Here is a 23,132-nt window from a genome sequence, read left to right on the forward strand (position 1 = left end):
TATATATATATATAAAAATTGATATATGAATAAAGATATATATATATATAAATGGGGGGGGGGGGGGAGTGTGTGCGTGTATGTGTGTTATTTTTTGCAAAGTGCCTTAAATTACATTAAATTGAAATTTGGACCAATTGTGAACACACCAGAGTTAATTGACAAAATATATGTGCCAACTTACGCATCAGTTATTAATCATGAAAATGAAGGAATAAATGGTTGCCATAGAGACCTTCAAGATGGAGCGGACTGGTGATGTAGACAGATTTAGGTGACTAACTATTCAGCAAGAACCTGAATAGTTGCTTTGGTCTACTAATAATGTTGTTTCTCAGCACTTTGAGCACTGATGAAGTCTTCAACTTAAATCTTTGGCCCTCTCCATGAACCTTGGGAGTCGGCCAAAAAAGTTTTAGTTAGATAAAGCGTACCCATCTCCTAAACACCAATGCCCATCTCTCATTTGAGATGGTGTGTTCTCTTGTCTTCTCAATTTTAAAAGGCCACAATTAAAGTTAAACAAAGTCATTATCCTTACATGTTGAGGATTTCCTATAAATGAAGCTGTTTTAATTCATAAACCCCCTTCAAACCCTGAAAATAAAAACACTGTCAATCCCAGCAGATAAGAAATCCTTGACTTTTCTCACAATCCATCTCCTGACCTCTCCCTACCCCCAAAACTCTGCGCATCTTTCCACCACAGCCCTCTCTCTTCCCCCACCGCCTCCTCTTTCTTTTCCTGCTCCTAACTGTAGAACTGAAAGTCTGCAGAGACACAAAGCTGCAGGAGAAACAGCTGCTCCAGAGAAGAAGAAGAAAAAAACAAAACAAAAAAACACAGTATGTGCAGCTCATATAGAATAGGTGGTCAGATATGTGGAACAAAGAGACAAACAAAAACAAAATTGCTCATCCAGGAGGTCCAGAGGGCACTGTGCCCCCTCTGGAAGAAAACTACCAAAGCTAACAATATAATACGAGCCACATCCGAGCAAATGCAGCGAGAAAACTAAGGTCTTCCAACTCAAAAATCATAACACACACAGAGGCTCCAACTCATAACCATGCCACATGAGATTTATAAAATCCGCATCCAGCAGACAGTGCACTCTGCTTAGAAAGGAAACAAAAATCCCTCACCCGTCCTCCCCTAGCTACCCTATTTGAATTTCATTTTCCTCAAATAAATCATTACTCAAAGAAGTCCCTGGGCAAACAGACTTTTCTGCATGCGGGGCCATAAATCTATCTTATGCTCGGTGAGCCAATTAAATCAACACAGAGGCTCACTTACTGGGATAAAGCTTCTAGTTACAGTATTTGTTGGGTCTTTTAACTCTTAGCATTTCTCCTCTCAGATTTAAAAAAAAAAAAAAAAAAAAAACCCCCCCAAAGGCCCCAGCTGCATAATTTGATATTCTAATGTAAGATGTGTTGTTGTTGACAGTTTGGGAAAGTTTTGGTGATTCCATATTCTCATTGGAAAACAGTCACGAGAAACAAAATGAGTTAATTAAGTAACTAGTTTTTTTTTATTTTTTACTTTTTTTTGGCTCGTCAAACAGCATATGGGTTTTTAAGCAGTCAAAAATACAAGAGTAGAGACTGAAACTGGGTTTAATTTTCCCTTTTAATGTTGAAATTTCTACAAACCTATTCACTAGCAAACAGACACAAAAATAGGTCAATTTTCTTTATTTTTAGTTTTCAGACATTCCTAGTTCTGTGACCATCAGCTGTAGGTGGCGCTGTTCCTCCTGTACGCCTAAAAGAAGTTGATCCATGGAATAAAAAAAACTATGGATGGGAAATTATATGGAATAAATTAATAATTTATTTGTACCCTAACCCTGCACAAAAATTTAACTAAACGGAAAGTCCTCTGTGGAAAACCTAACGGGCACATGGAGTGGACGTGCGCATATTTAGATGAACTGCGATTTGACAAGGGGATTAATGCGCACCGTAATGCAATGGGGTTCGAGCGCACGGATGGATGCACTGCTTCGGCCGTTTCTTGAAGCCGTGGCACCCTAATCCGGTTGATGTACGTGCAGAACATATCACTCGTGAGAGGCAGATACAAAAACCAGCTGAAAGGATTGTGTAACCTCAAGTTCAATCTCCCTCATACTTCGAGTTCATCATATCCCTCTATCAGAAGGTAAGGATTGCTGGGAAAGAGGAGAAGAGCAAAGATGCGAAAAGACAGGCGGCCATGAAGTAGATTAGGAGAATTAGTGAGGTGGCAGAGAAGTCGGGTTAAACAGAGGCTAAACGGCTCTTGTGGCATTAGGAAAATCGTAAGTAACACAAAAAAAATGAATGGGTTTTCTTTACTTCTTCAGTCAGAGGGTTTATTTGGCTCACAGTGCTACAACATAACTGGGAAAAAAAAAACTCATTACTGTACAACAGGTCTTTTTTTTATAGAATATATTGTTTATATTGAAGTCGTTCCTGCGCATAAGTTATGATGTACTCTGGAACAAGAAGCAATAACAGAAATTACTCCGTACTTGGAGCTGCCACTTTGACCAAATGATACAATTAGCTCGAGCACCGCCACCTTGTATATTGAATTGTTATTAGTCAAATACTAGAGATCATTCTGGTTGCCAGGATACTGCGTCGACTCAGGGGTCAGCACATGTGGATAATGAGGAGACGTCTAAGGTAAATATTGAGCAGACCAGAACTTATTGTGCTTGGACGAAACGGACATATAGCTAATAATAACAACAACCTAATTAACTATAAATCATACACTCAAAAATATTTTTGCTTTTATAGAAGAGTGAAGAAAGGCATTGCAGTAAGAAAGCCATACGGAGGTCTGTTAGTTTGCAGTAAGCCACATAAGGGGAAAAGAAAAAAAAAAGAAAAAGAAAAAAAAGTTGGTGGCCGCTTCAGCTGTGGCAACATTTGCAGGGAATCTGATCAGAGTAGATGGGAAGATGAATGGAGAAAAAAAATCAATGGCAATCCTGAAAGATTACCATTTACCTGGGAAATTCTTGAATCTGGACCAAAGATCATCTTTCAACGTCTCAACAACCCTGAGAATACAGACAAATGTGCACAGAATCGTCTCCTTGGTATGTCAACACATTTACCAAAGACTTGGTGATTAACCCTTCTTTTTATTCAAAATGACCAGCAACCAGGGAGGTCCTAGATCAAAGCTCATCAATGTTTAAAATGGCATAGTCAAAGTCCAGACCAAAACCTAACTGATAATCTGCTGCAATACTGAAAATATGTTTACATATTTAGACACTCTCCATCCAACCAGGCAATTTAGCCAGGATTAAAAAGTGAAAAAATATTGACCAAAAGGAATTAAAATCCATGCTGCAATTGTTAGATTTCTGCTTGTACAAAAAAAAAAATAAATTAAATAAAATCCATGCATCCTTTAAAATTCCACTACACAATGCACTGCTTTGTGCTGTTTATTCACATAAAATCCCAATAAAATACACTGGAATTCATGATTGTCACATGGCAAAAATGTTTGAATATTTTCGCAAAGCTGACTCACGAAGCTGTCAAAACGTTCACATGCTTAAACTTGAACTTATAGTGTTATTGTGAGCGACCACATAATGATAACTGTGTGTTTCGGGCTCCTAGGCTGCAGGTGCAACCTCCCTGTGTCAGATTGCCCTTCATCATATCTGTGGTTTCTTACACAAGTGCATGCATGTTCTGCCTGGTTGTGAAATTGTGCATTCCAAAAACAATGAATGTTTGAGGTTAAAACTAATTTCCCAGATATTTGAAAGAAAACAATATGGCTTATTCTCGTTAAATGGCATTCCCGATAATAAATCACTATTAAAGTAAATTAATTAGAGAAAAGGTTTCATGGCATGCACAGGCACAGAGGAATTTGGTTACTTTTCAGGCATTGAGGGGCTAAAAGTAAACCAAAGTAGCTAAAAAATTTGAATCAAAATCTCACAGAAAAATTTATATTTTATTTAGATACGTTTATAGAATGGGGAAAAATATTTCTTTAAAAAAAGTTTTCAACTTAAGTTCCACACAAATCAGCTCCCTCATGAAATTCCAACAAAATAGGAGCGACTGAAGTATTTTATTCAACTCATATTTGACTCATATTTAGGGTCAGAGTGTTTCGTGAACTTGGACTACGATTTATGTTTTTTACTCCAGGTAGGTTTGGGATGAAACAAATGATATGCGGGAAAGCTCCTCGTGCCAACAGCTGTTACGACGGAGCATCTGGGAATCAGTTCCTCCAGAAGCACTGGGAATTGTATGAAGTCTTGGAAAAACAAGATTTAAGAAGAAAAAAAATGCTGTGTGCTCCTGTAAACTACAAATTCCTTCGTGATACAGAGAGAAAGTGGAAAGGGGTGCGGTCAAGGATCCCACTCCCTCTCTTCTCCAGCCTTGAGAAATGTGATAGAATAGAGGAAGACTAAGTGCAATCAAATTAGGGAAAGGGAGCTGTAAGAACAATTATGGCATTTCTTTTCACTGTTAAGTTGATTTTTAAAAAGCATTTTTTATGTGAAATGATGCTCTGCAATAAAAAAAAAAAACAACAACAACAAAAATCTTGTTGGCTTTGTACACATCTCTACTAGAGTTGACAAGTTCCTCCACATCTGCACAGACTTGAACTATTTCTTCAGGCAATTACTGAATATAAAATAAATCCATTAAATAAATCACTTTTAAGTATATTACAGAAATAAAATCAGCAAAGGTTTGATTTGTTTTAATCAAACCGAGCTTTTATTAGGCAAAGTAAATAAACAGAGAGCAAATCAGACAAAAAAAAAAAAAAAAAAACTGGCAGCCGAATCTTTTTAATAAGTGCAAATGCATTCATGGAAGTGTCTCCTTCCTCCGGGCATGAAATGATTGTGAAAAGAGAGCTCTTTGTAACGAGTTCTAGGAATAAAAGCAGCCAAAGCAATCAAGTTAGCCTCTTTTTGATTTTCCGCACCGTGTTTTATTTACAAAGACAGAGTGCCTCCTACAGATGCCTATAAATCACATGAACCTACAGAAACAGTTTGTGCATGTGGGCGGCGTTTGCCGTCTCCACCTGTTCGTTTCTATGTAGGATGCTTTTATTTAGAATGCAATATATTCCCATTATGAATTTGCCTGTTTACACGCCTCCTTCGTTGTAATCCTACATTGTGTTGGAGTATTTTTGGCTAAATAACGTCTATTTGTATTCGAATATACAGCTTAAAATGATCAGTTTCTCTGATTTTACTTTTTATAGGTATATGTTTGAGTAAAATGAACATTGTACTCTTATCCTATGAACTACTGACCACATGCCTGAGAAATTCCATGCAAAAATTTACTTTTATGTGCAGAACATTAGAAGTGATCAAAAAAAGACGCAGTGCTTTCAGACCTCAAGTGATGCAAAGAAAACAAGTTCATATTCATTTAGAAACAACAACACTGATGTTTTAACTCAGGAAGAGTTCATGAATCAATACGTGGTGGAATAACCAGGAGGTTTTCAGTGGGGTTACATTTTTTCCAGAGGTTTATATGTGATAGTTGAAAACAAAAACTAGAAGTCAATCTCAGTATAAATATAGCTATTGCGTGAATGGGTCGTAATAAATAAATTCGTAAATAACTTTGTAGGTCGACAATGTGAATATGTTCAAGAGGTAAGAATAATGCATCAACAGCAATGAACTGTATGCTACGTCTGATTCTGTTGGTTTCGAAACGACATGTCTCGAGTATAAACCAAAAAGGAAAATCAGTCCAACAAAACTTTTCACAGCATTTATGGTTTATGGAGCTCATTTCCACTTTAGCCCGTTTCTCCTCGACTTTAGGGGGCAGCGCGAGGCGACTACAGTGCTGCAAAAAACAGTTGTCAGTAGCAACACGGCGACACACGAAGACGTCTGTCTTTGTCAACTTCCACCAAAAGGGAGCTCTTACTCATCCGTCCACCACATTCTTTTTCCCATGTGGAATTGTCCAAGCAGACAAGGGAAGCTTAAATGATGTAATTTCAACGCCATCTCAGCAATTCCGTTAAAAATATTGTTCTCTTTTGTTACGATGACAGTGGGAAGTAGAGGAGTGATTAAATGGATAACGGTAATGAGCTGCAGGCACAGGAAGAAGAGCAGGAGGGTGCTGTTGGAAGCGGGCTGAAATAGCAGCAGAACACAAGCAAAACCACTGCAGTGCTGAACTCAAGGCACTATGACCTATATAGTGAGATCTATACTAACAACACCGGCCCTTCGGGACCTGACCTTCTGCCAGAGGATTGCCTCCAATCCCGCTCCCATGGCACATAAGCGTTGCTTTATTACTTCCGCGGCTTGTACCAGCTGTAAAGCAATTACGAGTAGCGTGTATTCAGACTGAGACAATACGCATCTAAGTCGGTTTGTGATGTAAATCAGACAAAATACCTCGATTTAACAGCTGATTGTCAATACCAGAGAGCACCTGAATCGCTCAGATAGCAGGAAGAGGATTTCTCAGAGAATGGGACTGGTACAAAACCAAATCAGGTCCTTTTCTTCTGGATAATGAAGACAACTGGAGGCAGTGGAAATGTGGTCCTTTCACACGAGGGCCAAAAGTCCCTCTCATGAAAGCAGAGGGAAAAAAAAAAAAAAAAAAAACCCACACACGCCACCCTTTAACCCTCTCATTAGTGTAATCCTGCATGAGAAGAGTAAATTGTCATGAATAAATCCACTTAGAAACTAGCGAATGAAAGACTTTCAGTTTGAGATGCTTTTCATTACCATTTCAATAAGCGTGGCAAAACGTTGGCAGTGTTTGACAGAGTAATTGGGAACATTAACAAGTAGATAAATATGGTTAGCAGAGGGAGGTGCGAACGTATGCCTGGGTATGTCAATTATTTCTATTTTTTGCAGATAAAAAAAAAGTACATTTGTAAATTTTTTCCCCCCCTCTCTCTCTCTTCTAAATAGGTCTAATGAATTAGCCCTGAAGGAGGGAGATTGCAAGAAAGGCTTTGTCTGACAAAACAAAAGAAGTGGAAAGCAGACCTCGAGACAAATGTATTCTGGTATGGGCCCAGAGAAACCTTTGTTTGAGCAGATTGACCTCGGCAATGGTGTTTTGGAAGATATCCTCGGGCTAAGTCTGAGTTTTAAATAAGCACCTTTCATGAACTGTACACAAAAAGGAAAGAGGGGCAAACTTCAGGGTATGCACAATTACACACTGCAGACAGAGCATAAATCTTGCTCTTAGTGGGCTACTCTTTGCGAGAATGAGCATCTGAACTAATTCCTGCCTGGTTCTTTTTGTACCACAAAAAAAAAGAGAAGGAAAATGTGGGTAGAAAAATAATAAAGTGCAAAACCCAGGAGAGATGCTCCGAGATAGGAATGCGCCCAGGTCACAAAAGAGGAGCAGAGGAGGAAGGAGGAGGGAGGAGGACCAGGAAGAGTTGCTGATGGGGAGGGCAATTCTGTAACAAAGAGGAAAGTGAGCCAGACAAAGACATACATAGTGTAGAAGCACGGGTAGGAGTAGGAGATTCAGACACAAAGAAACAAAGAGCCGGAGTGAACGAAGTGCTGCCATCAGCCGACGTAACAGGCGGTGTTTGCTTAAAGGTGAGCCTGGTGCCAAAACACACAGGATCGCGGCTGAGCAGAAACACACGCTGCGCACGCACTTCTAGTTACGGCTGTGTTCTGCATCTTAATGCACCCCGAGGTGCCAAAGTCTTTCCCCCCATCATCAATCTGAGAGACAACTCAGGGCCCAGGAGAAAAAAAAGAGAGAGAGAGAGAGAGAGAGCAACCGTGTGCAAATATGTAACATCCGCCTATACGGCGGAAGAAAAGACATTCATAAATCGGGCAAAGATACCAAAATGTCATGAGCGGTTGGACTGAATGTATTCTACGCCATAATATGTTGGTTTATAGATACAGATTTTACTGCCAGATACACAGCATAACAATGTTTTTATTTTTTTTTTATTCAAGCAAGGGGAAATTACTTTTTTTGTGACGAGAAAACATGCTGACAGTGCAGGTGCAGATAGCAGAAATGACGTGACATTTAGGCAGATCCTCACAGCAAATGCTGCAAAGGCACTGTCGAGACAGGGGTAAAAAAATATATAAAAAATACCGTAATGATCGGTGGTTCTGCTGTGTTTGGAAGCTTTGTGCCAGAGTAACAAGGTTTTCAACACGTTGCGAAACTCGCGGCATCAGCTGTGACTTGTGGTACATTTTCTTCAAGAGAGACTCTATTTAAGTTACTTGAGATCCTATTACAAAACAAACCCGATAGCTGGGGGGCAGATTTGTTTTCAGTTCTGAGTACTCCTATTAAAACTCAATTACCTAATTTATAAATAGAGTCCATCTGTGGTCTGAATATAAGCGGAGCGGGAAGGTTTGTTACTAATCTGTCTTTGTGAAGAAAGCACGAAGGCCGAAAGGAATTTAAAGTGAAAGTTAAGTTATAAACCAATGTGTTTAATCCATCATCCGAAATAAGACACAACTTCAAATCGACCAAGACGTGACCATCATCCACCTAAAGTTACAGAATCACAGCACAAGTAGGACAATCTACTGACAGGACAACTATTGGTCCTGGACATCATAAACGTGGCTTTTTAAAAAGGTATTTAGAAGGTGGCAAAAAGAAAGCCATCTCTAAACAAAATGGAAACAGAAAACTTGTGACTGAAGATGTTCTGGTCAGGTGGGAGCAAACATGAACTTCTTGGAATCCGTGTGGAATGTCAGAAAAGTCAGCTTTTAAGAAAATCACGTAAAGGCGGCAAAACAAATGGAGACTATCGTTAAAGGGTTTGGATGAGAGCCCCGAATCCAGAAGGTTTAGATCAAATCATAAACCTGTTAACCTTAAAGATTGGCCTAGTCAAACTCCAGACCTAAAATTCAAATGAGAACTTGTGACAAATATAAAACATTACGTTTCATTGTTCTGTGTTCTCCATCCAGTCTGACAGCGATTGATTGCAAAAAATGGTCAACGTTTCTGGAAGTGCAAAGCTGGCAGACGAACATGGCGAAAACTTGCAACTTTATTTGCAGTGAAAGTCTGAATATAAAAACCTTTGCAAGGGTATCAACCCAAGGGACGTTCAGGAAAAAAAAAGCCTAGAATAAAATTGTAAATGTATTCACAGCAGCAAATTATGCAGCATTTCACATTGTGAACTAGCCCATGAACAGTAGTCTTTGGCATTCCCTCCCAATTCGAGTCATGATGTGGCTAAACACCCGTGATTTAAGGACGGAATGGGGAACAGAAATGCGGTGTAACGGCGAGCTTGTTTAGTTTGGACCGAGCCGCACCAGAGAGGAGTGAATGGGGAGAGAAACAAATGAGGGGTGAAAGATGAAACTTTAATGATCCCTCTAGGGAAATTGGTCCACTGCAGCACCACAGGGAAGAGCGCTGATAAGAGCAGAGCAAATGCAAGGTTCTAGATGATACAAGTAATTAACGCAAGATAAACACATTAAAGGGAAGTGCATAAGTCGATCTGTCTAATTAAATGGAAATGTCAGAAGGGCAGAGAAGAAAAAAAGGCAAATGGACTTGGCCGGAGCGAGTCGGTAAAATACACAAAACTGTTAGAGGGACATTGCTAAGGCTGCAGAGGAGAGAAGAGGCTGAGAATAGATTGAGTCGGGCAGGAGGGAAGACCTTGAGGAGTGAGGTGAAGCAGCTCCCAGCCCCTTTAATTGGTATGAAGCAGGAGGTCTCCGAATAAAAACTTGTCACAAGACAGAGCGCGGGCTCATTTTTACTCAAACCGCGCTATACGTTTCCCCCTGAGGACCCGACCGAAGTTATCTCCGAGTTCTTCTTCCCTCTCCTCCCTGCCTCTTTACTTGTCACCAGCCCCAGCTGTCTGTCCTCCATCCTCTCCTGTGTATCTGTCTGTTGCCGGGACGACAAACTAAACACCCTCTCCACATGGTTTCCAAACATAACAACCGAGCTCAAAGTAGCTGCGATCCCTATGACTCTTCAGCCACTGCTCTCCATCCTACGGCCTTTTTTATCTTTCTGGCTGCTGGGCTGCATTTCCCCACTTTTCATTCCTGCTTGTTGGTCTTCTCCCTAATTATCTCTCGCGAAGGACAAGGTAGTCCATACCATCCCCCCCCCCACCCTCCACCTACCCAACACTCTCTTGCACCTCCACGCCTCTGCTATGGAGAGAGCCTGATGAATAATTTCACGTTTTTTTTTCCCAGCCGGCTCTGTCTCTGGTCTTTAAATTGATTATTGTATAGAAAGCAAAGCTAAAAGAGCAACGCGGTGGGTAATTTGTCTTTCGGGCGATTGCGGTCCGTGCCATGGGGGAGGGGGGGGATGGGGAGACAAACCACGAGACTTAAAATGATAGGCTAACGCAAAGTGAAAAAAAAATTATGATATGAAAATAAAACTGATAGTGCTTCTCATCTGATAGTTCATTCTGTTTGAAGTTTTGGTCAGAGGCACAATCAAGGGGGGGAGGAAAAGTGGACATTTGCATGCGTTAATGTACGCAGAAAAGTAGGAGAAGCATCTATAATTATACGAAGCACCTTGGAAAATGCAGCGAATTCCAGGGGCTTTCATCCTCCCCTCTCCCTCCTGCTGGTCTTTCTGTGAACGCCTGTCATAAATACTCCTGCAGCCTTGGCTACAAACATTCGTCTGTCAGTGTTTTGATTCCATGTAAACATGACTGGCTGCATGATGCGAGCCTCCAGGTGTTTCCAGTCCGTGTCACTGTTTGTCTCCTGTTTGTTGCCGAGAAGGCTGGAGACGATGACTGGGAAGCAAAGGTATAATTTTGGCACTACATCAATGGTCACTAAGTGTGTGTGTGTGTGTGTACGCGTGTGTGTGTGTGTGTGTGTGTTTGTAGACACCTTGCCTTGTCATTACCTTGAGGTGTTTCACAAATAAGCTCAATTGAAATACTTCCACCTACACCGTGCTTTGAATATTACGTGACTCATCTGATTGGAGCAAATTAGTTTGTGAGTAGAAATACACAGAGTCATCTGCTTGTGACTGTAATTGGAGTTTTTCAGCTTGACAAGCCCTGACTGGCTGCTTGAAACTCAAAAGTTGATCGTTTTTTTCTCAGCCATTGAACGCACCGGATCTAAGTTACCCGGCTGCATTTGCTCGAGATTTCAAGTATGTCTTTGCTTGATCTTGTTCAGTTCTTTTACTTAAGTTGCTTTTTTAAAGAGAAAGCTAAATTCTCACGACATAAGCACACTTAGTCGTGCTAACTACAACAATCTTCTGTGAGGAAGTTGATTCTGAAAGAAAAATGCTTTTTATATTGTAGGATCAGCAAGAAGTTTAACAATGACGAAAAAAACACAGGTGTTAATAAGTAGCATTTTAACAGTTTTACTGTTTCCACAGAATGTTGAGACATGAATGTGGCTGGAATAGAATTACAGAGACACAACGGAGAGAAAGGCTGAACATATTACAGCAAAGTTCCTCAGTTTCATCCTCTCGAGCTTTCAACCTTTGCTATAGAGAATGCTGGATTTCCATATGTTAGAAATCAGTCGAGATAAAAATCGGCATTCTCTGAAGAATAAACAAAGAGACTAATGTTTACAGTTCGTAATGCCAGCCTCACTAACTGACCCCGAATTGCCAGAGGGAAACCTAAAAAGCTTTTCTTTTTTTTTCTGGTCAGTAAACACAACACACCTAAGTGCTACCAGGTTTTAGCTTTAACCTCTGCCTGTCGTGTAACACGCCAGATTTGAAGATCTCAGAGGCTCAGAGCCCAACGTTTACAATTAGTAAAGCAAACCACGCTAGTCGCTAATACAACGTACTTTAATTTTGAAATGTGATATTTTAAAAGTTAAAATGTAAATAGTCTTAATTGGCACATCGCTTTTTGAAAAGTCGACCGTGCGTCGTTTAGGAATTCCGGCAGATGCTCTGCTAGAACATACAGGGACAACATGTTGAAAACCCCTGAAGTCTTCCCGTTTTTTTCTGGAAGACTCCATGCAACGTTGATCGTTCATCACCGCAAAGTAAGCTGAATCAGCCCCCCGCCAACTCTCCCCCTCTCATCTCTGTTTCCCCTTGCATACGCCGTACACCCTCATCACTTCTCGTAGCCCCTTGTGTTTTCCTGTCTTCCAACTTCAATCTCTGCTCTCATCTCCTTTGTTTCCTGCAAGCCATGCACCATCTCTCTGGGCTTTGCTCCTCCCAATCTTCTTCCCTCGCTCCTCTGCTTCAAAACCTGCTCTAAAGTCTTTCACCCTACAGTTTCCTCACTGTTTTTTTTTTGAGACCTGAGATTCTCCATCTCTCTCCCTCTATTTATCTCTCTCTCTCTCTCTCTCTTTTTTAACCAGCAATGCTGTCTATTTTCTACCCCCACCTCCAACACCCGAACTCTTTTGCCTCCCACCCTTGCCCCCCTTTCCTCAAACCCGCCTAATGGATCCCATGTCAGCAGAATACCAGAGAAACCACACAACTGCACTGCGGCTTCATGTCTGTCTCTGCCTTCACATCTCCCTCTTCCTTATTTCAAAAAATAAAATAACGGCCTCCGAAAACTACTAAGAGGAAAATCTACTGGCTAAGCACTGTAAAAACACTGTTATCACCTGTGAGACAATAGCTTAGCTAATTATTCTATTTTAATGTGGCTATAGGATTTTTTTAATCTTATTGTTTAAGAAATTGCTGAAGTTTTACTTTCCCTTGTCCATGAAAGCTATTATTAAACATGGTAATTACCAAGTTCTCTCTGTTCCAACTTAACTGCTGCCACTTCTGTTAGACTCAGCACTTACTAACTGAATAAGGTTTTTTTTTAATGTACCTAATTTTAGCATAATAACTTTTATCCTGGAGGAAATCACTGGAAGAATCTGCTTAGCGGACAATGCTGTCTTGCAGATAAGATGCTTAAATATCACAAGCAGTGAACGTTTCGGAGACAAGCTGCAATCTAAATTATATTTAAAAATCAAATAAGGAGCAAGTGGTAATCAAAGTTACCCGTTTGCAAGCAATCGAGCGTTGCTTCAAAATATTCAGGTGTGATTAAACCTGATGATGAAAAGAAACATTCAAGGTGTTAATACATGATTGGGGTCTAGTGTGAATAATGAATTAATTCAAATTGAAGCAATTTAAGCAGCACATTTTTTTTACAAATAATAAAAAAATGCTTTATTATAAATGCTGCATGAGAACAAATCCACACTAGCAGCACAATCCTGTTTTAATTAATTATTTTGGTAAGCTAGGTGACATGGGGACCAATTCTTTTGCAGTGTCTATAAAAAGCTTTGGGTGTTTAACCTGTTTAATTGCTTTTACAAATGAACATGTAAAAAAAATTATAATAATAATAATATGACAAAAAAAAGAATATAAAAAAACCCCAGAAAATAGATTTTTACAAAAATAACGACAAATAAAAGAAAAAACATAACTAAGTTCTTGCATAAATGTTCACCCCCAGTTAAAGTGGCTGACCTAAGTCATCAGAGGTCCAAGCAATTGGTGCTAGCAGTCTCACAATGAGTAGAATGGAAATCACCTGAGTGCAGTGAATCTGTCTCAAGAAATTGTAATATAAAGACACCTGTATTCCTGGCTAACATTACAGCAAATTGAGCTTTTTGGCCATCAGATAAGATGCTTGGCAGACGAATGCAGCAAAATATAGACAAATCTCGAAGCACAGTTTGTTGCAAGAGAATTTTTTTGCTGTTCCATTCTGCGAGAGAACTATCGCTTCAGAGAACATCTATTTTCCAGCAAAACAACGATCCGAAGTCCCCAGCAAAGCTACACAGAAATGGTTTGAAGACGGCAAGGTGGATGCTCTAAAGTGCCCGAGTTAAACCCCAGACCTCAACCCCGTGGCAGGACTTGAAAAGGGATGTTCACAGCCAGTCCCCATGCAACCTAACAGAGCTTAAAGAGTTCTGCAAGGAAGAATGGGGTAAAATTGTCTCCTCCAGAAGTGGAAGCCTGACTTCGACCTATCCACACAGACTGCTTGCTGTGATTACAGGCATAGAGGCATATATACTAAACACTGATTTAAAGGGGAAGAGTGTTTATACAATCACTTTACTTTTACACGTTTATTTAAATGTCATTGTTTTATAGAAGTCAATTTTCCTTCTAGCATTAAAGTTTGTAATTTTTTTTATCGAAAAAAGCAAGAAATAAAAAAAATAAATAAATAATTATTTCCACTGTCTGTCGTAATGCGAAACCAAAGCCTCATGTAGCTTTTCATTACAGCAGCGACTCCTGCCAGGGATTGGTTTTCTCAAAAGGTGTGAAAGCAAACAGCAGGGATTCAAACGTCGCTATCAGTCTTTGCCTTGCTCTCTCCCACAGGTCGGGAACTGGGCTGGTAGAAGTCGCAGTGGTGCGCGCCGGGAGCTCACGGGGACACGAGTGATAGACGACTCGATAAGGGACCGACAGGGCGACGAACTGACACATCTCTGCTGGATCCCCCCCGCCCCCCTCCGCTCCACAGGTACTCGTCGCCAAAGCCAAGTCCGGACAGTGACAAATGGAACCAATTTCCATTTATTTATCTATGTGTTGCATGGACTGCAAAACACATGCTGACCTGCTCCCCTATAAATCTTTATCCTGTTAACACAACAGCAATAAACCCCGACACATTAGCCCTCCCAAGAAGCACAGACTGATCAAGCATACCAACGCATGATGGGCAAAGAACGCAAAAAACGTTTGCCGTGAAATTACAAGCCCAGTGCATGTCGGCAGGAATATTTCTAAACCCGTGCAGGTGAAGTCCCTCACTCGCGGACATCTGCATACGCAAAGTGCCAAAAGCTGCATTTCCTACAAGACAAATCTGGAAAAGCAAAATAAATAAATAAAATCCCAAAGGGGTGCACTCAGGGGATAAATCTGGGGACAAAAAAAAAAATCTGCCTCCCTCGTTACATGGTAATAGGTTTCTACTGTGCAGATGGAGTGGGGCTGGAAAAAGCTTTTGGGGAAGCACTGGGGTCAGAGGGGGAGGGAAAGGCACCACATTTATACTGTTTAGACGTGATAACGCCTGAAAATTGCTGAGTGAGGCACCAGCTTCTGCAAAGGGACAAGCAGGCTGCCAGTCTGTCTTAATGTCTCCAACAGGGTTGGCTGAGAGAGAAGGTGTCACACGACCCCAACAGATAAAGGTTGTGTCTCATCCATATTATTAGCAGCCATCAGGGCTGCCTCAAATAACCCAGAATTAATATTTATAAAAAAAAAAAAAACATATTTAGGGTTTGTAGGCACCAGTGGCATCCTCTTTACCTCGCACTGCAGCTAACATGAACCCCAAGAAAAACCACTCTCCCAGACTCTCCCAGCTGGTATTGTCACGTTACCGAACAGAACACCAACAGATTTCTTTGCTCGGTGCCAAGCAGGCAGTGGTGTGAATGGTTGAGCTGCTGGATTTAATTAGTGCTGCACCCATATGGATTAGCAGCCAGACAGACACGAGTGACAGCAGCAAGTATGTCACATTCCCACCTGATCGGCTCTCAACATTGCCCTTGGTGGCATTCAAACACAGATGCACACATGGATACACCCCCCCAACCCCCTCCCGTGTGTGTGTGGGGAAGGAGGGGGGGGGGGGGGCAAACAAAGATGGCTGGGGACCAAGAAGGCTTTATAATCACGGCATTCCGTTTGCCGTACATTTAATTGGTTTCAGCAGCAGTGCAAAGAAAATGTTCAGGTTGGCTTGCTTCAACATGTGCGTGGAGACAGCTGCTCCGATGGGCAGGGGGGGCGGGGAGGGAGCACAGTGAGCATACTGCTAAATAGATTATTTAAAAAATAAAAATAAAAAGCAACCAGGTTGATAAACAGCATACTGTCATCCTGGCTGCACCGAGATGCAGATGGATGGAGGGATATGCAAACACTTGTTCAGATTGATCACATTCACCTCCACTGGAGCCATTCTGTTTCTCTTGTGAAGGAGTGACAAAAAAAAAAAATGAAATACTCAGCAATAAATTTGCATATATGGGATAAATTATCTCAAACTGAACGCTTGGTGTACTCCTAACTCATCTTGGTCATTTTGATCCTTTGTCATTGTTGCCAATTTACCTCTCGGCATCTTTTGTATGAGACATTTACCTACTTGTGTCAATTGATTTGTGCTAGTCAAGGCCTGTTTATTGTATAAGAGCCAGAGTTTCTTGCGTTTTCCCAAGGAATGCTATGCCACACCGAAGGTCAGCTGGCCTAAAGAAGGACACAAAACTAAAGCAGGGCCACTTTTACAAAGCCTTCACTGTTTTTGAAACAGCGTTTGCTTTGATTTCTCTATGAATCAGTCGACTGCAGGCTCTATCTGACTCCACAGCCCCACTAATTTACATGCTAATTTTAGCTTGCATACTTGCGAGTGTCAAAGGTAGATATCGGTTGGATGAATGGATTTGATTGGATCAGGGTGGTTTATTACTCAACAGGCCTGAAAGTGGTAAAAAAAATCCCTAAAAGGAATAAAAACATGAACTATCTATCCATCCTTGAATATCTTGAATTGGGATTATCTTGGAATGAGACAAATATAAAAACAGCTAAATATGGACTAGTCAGTCACATACATTTGTGATTTTTGACACCCTCTAAATATTAGTGAAATCTTGTCTGTCTTCCAAAATGATTTTTTTTTTCAGTAATTTCCTCAAATATTTTACTCAAGTAATGGAATTAATGGGATTTAATGGGGAAAACGCTGTGCAGATCAACGGAAATGTCTTCTTTTGTTATTTAAAGGGTATCTTCAATCAAATCCTGCACCTCTGTTAACATTGCTTCCACTGATTGATCTACTTCCTGAATGGAAATGCCATTTCTCCATTTCTGTCCAACAATACCCTTAATGGATAATGGAGTTTTCAATGGTCCATCGCCGACAGACAGGGGAGTTGCAATAGAGTGATCGCTGCACTTTTAACATGACTATTTTAAACTGTAGTATGATATTAACTTCCAGTTCTGTAATACACAGTGATGTGTGCTAAGTAGTGTGAGGGTGGCTGAGGCATTTCACACTGCCTAAGCTCTGTATGAATAATATTGTAATCTGCTGCAAATATGGATAGATAGCTTTTAATTAGCTCACTGTAATCCCTGCAGCAGCTTGAGTATTAGCTGGCTTGGTACTGTCTGGATTCGCAGAGGGGAAAAAAAGTGAGTCAGGGAGATCCAGGGATAGCATGGCCTATTGGAAAACGCCGTAAATATTATGGGACAAAGTTAGGAGATGTCCTTCGTAATTCTTGAGGACAAAGACTTGTTTGAGCCTTTATTGGGTGAAGGAGGGGAAAAGAAGATCACCTTGGTTGAGTTCGATGCTTCAGTAGTGCATACAAATACAAACCAACAAGTTTCACATCTACTGAGGCTTTTGATCCAGCTAGGCTTGACGTTCGTTTTGATAATCTCCAGTGGATCGCAGGGCAGCATGTGTCCAGATTAATTGGCTCGTTGCAGGACTTGCAGTTGTCTTCAACGCCGCTTGATGTAAATATGCAACTGCTCGGGGGTTCGGAAGAATAGAAGGAGGGAAGCACACCTTTTAGCACTTTACAAGGTAAAGTACAATGAGTTTTACTGGGAGTGAAGCCCTTGATTAGACCCAGTGGGTGTCTGTGCTGAAGGTAACCCAAGTTTAACAGCACACAGGCTGACATGCACAGGCTGTTAAAGTCCTGATGCTTGCTCAGAAACTAAGCAAGAGCGAAGAGGGAGGCCTATTAAACATGGCAGACTGTTTATACCCTGAACAACGTATAGCGCAATGCCCACTGTGTGTTCATGAGCGTGTGAAGCTTCTCCTACTTCTCTCTCCCAGAAGCAATTTAGGTTGTAGTTTTTACAGTTATCGGGCAGTGCTTTGTTGCTTGTCTTCACTATACATTCTCTGTGAGAAGCCATTGATTATTTATTAAAGCTGCCGTGTGTGTGTGTGCGTGTGTGTGTGTGTGTGTATTCCCAGTTAATGCCCACAAACAGCCACTGCTTGTCTGCAGTTGGGTAGGATACAATCAGAGCAGTGAGGGAAAACACAGAGTTAAAAATATGTTCTGAAAACATGCCACCATTGACCTCCACATCTGACATGAAACATATTTCAGAACCAATTTGCAGATATTAAGAGATGCGCTGGATTTATCTTTCCAATCTCTCTCATGGTTGTCAGCTCACTATGAATTCTGCTTCGTATGTTTTCGTGGTGGTCTTGGGTTCGATTCCCAGGGTGGGTTCTTTATGCATGGAGTTTGTATGTTCTCCCTGTGGTTCTCTCCGGGCACTCTGACTTCCTCCCATAGTCCAAAAACACGACTGTCAGGTTAAATGATCTCTTTAAATTCTCCCTAGGAGTGAGTGTGTGTGTGTGTGTGTGTGTGTGTGTGTGTGTGTGTGTGTGTGTGTGTGTGTGTGTGTGTGTGTGTGTGTGCTTGATTGTTTGTCCTGTGGGTCTCTGTGTTGCCCTGGATGGATGGATGGATGGATGGATGGATGGATGGATGGATGGATGGATGGATATACCCATACGCACACAGATATGGGCTACATCCAGGATGTTTTGACACAAAATACGTACAGTGCATACAGCTGTACATCTGCAGGCCTCTGGCCTGTGGAGTCTCAGGGCAAATCCAGCAGTCAGGACTTCATACATAGCCGCAAGTTACCAACAGACACTCTTCCTTTGCCCTTACCCCTATTTCTTCTTCTCTACCCCCCCGCCCCACTTCCCAAAGCTACCTCCATTCCTCGTGGGAGTCTGAGGTGAGCAACAGAATCCGCTCTATTACAGAACCTCCTGAGGTATCTGCCTTCCCAGCAAGCAGGAGAGCCACAGACAAATAGTGTGAATCTGTGTACATGTCAGCAGCACACACACACACATGCACTTGGACACCTCTGGTCAGAGATAATCAATGCCAACAGAGCAACAGCAAAACAGCAGATACAGAGGCTGGAGGTGGGTTGATTTGTCTCAAGCAAACCCAGAGAGAAGTTACTCTAAGAAGAGAAATCTGAGACCGAAGAGAGCTAAAAATATCTACAAAAATGCTTTCTGGGTATTTTGTGTTTTAGAAATATAATGGCAGGTTACTCAAATGATTTCACTGTAAATCAAAGGTGCCCCAAGAACAAATTTTTGAAAAGACTGTATGTGTTTTTTTTTTCTTTTGCTTTCTCGATACATCAATGCTAAAAAAAAAAAAAAAAGTGTGCAACAAAAACGTGGCAATCTCTATTTTTAACACGGAACTTTGCTTGAGCGAGAACGGGTGACAGCCAGAATGCAAGACATCACACTGACAACACTCCTACATCGCACTCCTTGTTTCAGCACACAGTTAAAAAAAAAAAAAAAAAAAACCTCAAAAAAAGACTGACAAGAGGCGCAGATGTCCAATGGCTATTAGTGCAAAAACTTCCTCATCTGTCAGTGAATGGCAGCAGTTAGAGAGCGAGCTGTCAATTAAACAGCCACTCATCCTGGGAAGCTTTTCTACACTCAAAGTACAGACAGGGCCAAAAAAAGCGGGCATGTGTGTGTCTGGATCTGTTCACATTATTTCCTCTTGACATTTTGATAGGAGACCTTTAGCGAGGCATTTCTTATGGCATATGATGTACTCATACAATACTGGGTAAAGCCTTATATGAAAATAAAATAAAAAAAAAACACAGGCTGTACCAAAATGGCAGCTGGCAATAAAAACAAAAGGGTAAATAATGTTGGGGAAGAACTCCTTTGCTGTTCATGAGATTCCCGGTATAGATTTAAAGCTACGGACAAGATTTAGAAGTTTATTAAAACGAAAGTATGTAATACAAATGTCTTCATAGTGTATAAAGGTTGAGGCCCTACTGTAAATGTCAACTTGCAAAAGCATTGAAACCTCTTAAACATTTTTTTATATATATTTGGTTAAGTTCCAACTAGAACAATTATTGTGTTTTACTGGGATTTTTGGTAATACCAACAGTAAAATGAACATAAATGTAAAGTGGAATATAGGGTACATGGATTCTAATCTTTTCAATAACAACAAAAAAATTAAGTACAAAAAAAAATACATAAAAAAATAAAGAAATAAAAGCAAAAGGATGAAATATTAATATTTTCCAAGGTAAGTCATAATATGAGGCTTAACGTGATAAATTCACTGCCGTTTTGGAGCCGAAAGAGCCAAACTGTGCCAAAAGAGCCCGGTCGCTGAAAAGAGCCGAACTTCCCGTTTCTACGCTGTGTGCAGGAGAAGCCCACATCCACCAACTCTGAAAAATTATGCTAGAGTCGCTTTGCTTTTTGCAGGGACAGGGAAGCTACTCAGAGATAATAAGAAGAGGGATGGGACTAACTACGCGACAAACAAGAATGAACAAAAATATTCAGCTTTTTGATCTGAAGAGCAAAGAAAATTGCCACTATAATTGCAGTGAGAGGCTGTTCTACTAAGCACTGATTACAGGGGGGCCGCATGCAAAAGCATGCCGCGATTTTCATGTTTTTATTTGTAAACAAGTGTGTCCTTTTCCTTAAAATTTGCAATTAAGCAATATTTTGTGTTGGATCTGTCGCAAAAAATAAATAAATAAATAAATAAAAAAAATAAAAAATTCCCAATGAAGTTACAGGCTGTAATATTGCGTGTCAAAATGTGAAAAATGTCGAAACACTCTGAAAAGTGTTTCAGACTCGAGGCAGCGTCGATGAAAAAAAAATTTGCTCCCTCCTTCGTGCAACTGTCAGTCAATGTTTGAAGAGAGCCTATAATTAGCCAGTTTAGCTTGAAGGCGAGACGGAGAAAATATAGATACAGAGAGACTGGAAAAAGCTATGCTTCTCATTCGACTGAGAATTTTTAATGAATTAAAAAAAAAAAAAAACAGATGAGAAGTTTGTATACGGTCAATAAGCCAATCGGAGGAAAATCTGACTCAAGACGCACCCCGAGACCTATTTAGATGCAAAATGTGTCAATACGAGGTCTGATCAAAGATTAAATCCCCCCCTCATGTTTCAGTATTCCAACATGTAAAACAAGAAGCCGTCCAATCTATATTCACTCCCACTTTGGGAGACGATCCAATGGACTATGAATCCTAACCCTGTTTTATGTTTGGAGTTTTGGCTAAAAGCAAACCAAAGCCAGGTTGAGGCAGAGCATTAAGGTAAATCATACCTCTCAATCATCTTCAGTCAAACATAATACAGCTGGAGGAAATGGCGGTGCCATCAAGCATGACGCTTAAAAAGCAGCTTTTCATTGCTTTCACTTTTGCATAGATATTGGTGCTTCATACTTTGTGCTTCGCCTCAGAAAGGAAATAGGGCTCCTTAATATTCAGTGAGATACAGGGGCTGTTTTGTCTTATTTAATTCACCGGTAATTCATATTTAGGTGCACCACTACGTCTTTATGTGCAAATACAGATCGAAGCGGAATCATGTTTGTACGAATAATTATGAAAACTGTTTTAAATCGGGTTTTCATAAGAACCTGTGCCGCTTTGTGTTAAGAAGTGCAATACACCATCTCCACCAGTGAGAGGCAGCAGTGCACGAACAGGCAGTGTGTTGGTGAAGAAGAAATCTTCCATATTGTGGGGCCAACCTAACACAAGTTATAACGGCCAGACCTCCTGTTTAAAAAGAAGCCAAAGTTTGACACCTAATACATATGAGGTATGTGTCTTATTAACTTTACATTTTCTTCGAGAAAATAACATTGACTATGTTCTCTTTCTTTGTAATGTTAGCTATGAGTAATTCAAGCCAGTCCTACCTTGCTTTAAGTTAATATTAGCTAAAGTTATTAAACTCCATTACTGTAACGTTAGCCCTGAGTATTAAATATATATTTAAAGACAGGCAAATTAGTTTTTTCCCTCCAATTTTAATCTAGCAAATTAAAAGCTAATATGTTAGTCAACGTTATCCTTTATGTGCATTATTTAGCAACTTGGCTGATGTGACACAGTGCTTGTGTTCTTTGCTTTGGAAACTTTAGCCACATGAAGACCCATGTTAGCCTAGGACACATGGTGGGGGACAAAGTTGGCTAATGAAGACATGCTACGAGTGTGGAGGATGATAATGAGGACCAGCCACCAGAGAAAGAAGTTCCTGTTTGACCAAAGAGAAAGAAGCAGATGAAATATTCCCCAAGAAAATTAGGTAAGTCGTTTTTGTGTTAATATTTTCACCATGTGAAGTGGGGTGGGAAGGGTCAGGTAAGTGCGGAAGGGGGAGCAGGAATCAGCATTCACCAGTTGAGTTAATAAGTTACGTTTTAGACAACTAAAAACTGGTGTTAAATCTATTTATTTATTAATAAGCTTCTTGCAAACAACCATAAGTCAGAGTATCTGGTTAGAAATAATTTAGAATACTCATTAAGTAAAAAGATATACTCATGTGCTTAAAACTACGAAGGCTATTATGAAGGAGATGGCTGACATAATCAAAACAAAAAAGGTTACTGTTGAAAGAACCTATTTTCTTAAGTTAAAGAATAAGTAATTCTGTTTTAGTTTTTTAATCAGTATTTCAAGAGTAACAATACACTGACCAGATGTTAAACCCTCTGTTATCTTAGAACAAGTTATATTTTGTTTTATTCCAATGTACAAAGGGTTTGTTCTACAGCTATGATGGTAGTTATAAGTTCTCCAGTGTGTTTCACGTCACTTGAGGTAAGACTTAATATCAATGACTCTGTTAGCATACCATTTGACGCTGTAATAACACTAAATTATATCTTTATAATTGTTGCTACTTGTTTCACTTTACTTGAGGTAAAAGTTAATATTAATGACATTGTAATGACACTTAATGACATCTTCATAACTGTTACTTGTTTCACTTTACTTAATGACACTGTAATAACACCTAATGACATTTGCATAACTGCTGCTATGTGTTACACTTTAGTTGATGTAAAAAATGTTAATGAGTCTGTTATTAAATCATTTGACAGTGTAATAAAGCTTAATGA

General features: G+C 40.2%; 1 protein-coding gene and 1 long non-coding RNA gene across 4 annotated transcripts in view; one reads left to right on the forward strand and one right to left on the reverse strand.

The window, feature by feature from the left end:
* The window catches only part of LOC106961157 (roundabout homolog 1-like), a 113,194-nt gene that overhangs the window by 36,022 nt on the left and 54,040 nt on the right, over nucleotides 1–23,132 (reverse strand). The window lies entirely within an intron of this gene.
* Nucleotides 21,668–22,286, forward strand: LOC106961159 (uncharacterized). The gene is made up of 2 exons (XR_001427721.1): nucleotides 21,668–21,820; nucleotides 22,146–22,286. It is a non-coding gene; the product is annotated as an uncharacterized LOC106961159 (long non-coding RNA).

This window comes from Poecilia latipinna, unplaced genomic scaffold (assembly GCF_001443285.1).
Source record: "Poecilia latipinna isolate Pla-1442-1.1 unplaced genomic scaffold, P_latipinna-1.0 Scaffold1272, whole genome shotgun sequence".
In the NCBI taxonomy this organism is placed as follows: domain Eukaryota; kingdom Metazoa; phylum Chordata; class Actinopteri; order Cyprinodontiformes; family Poeciliidae; genus Poecilia; species Poecilia latipinna.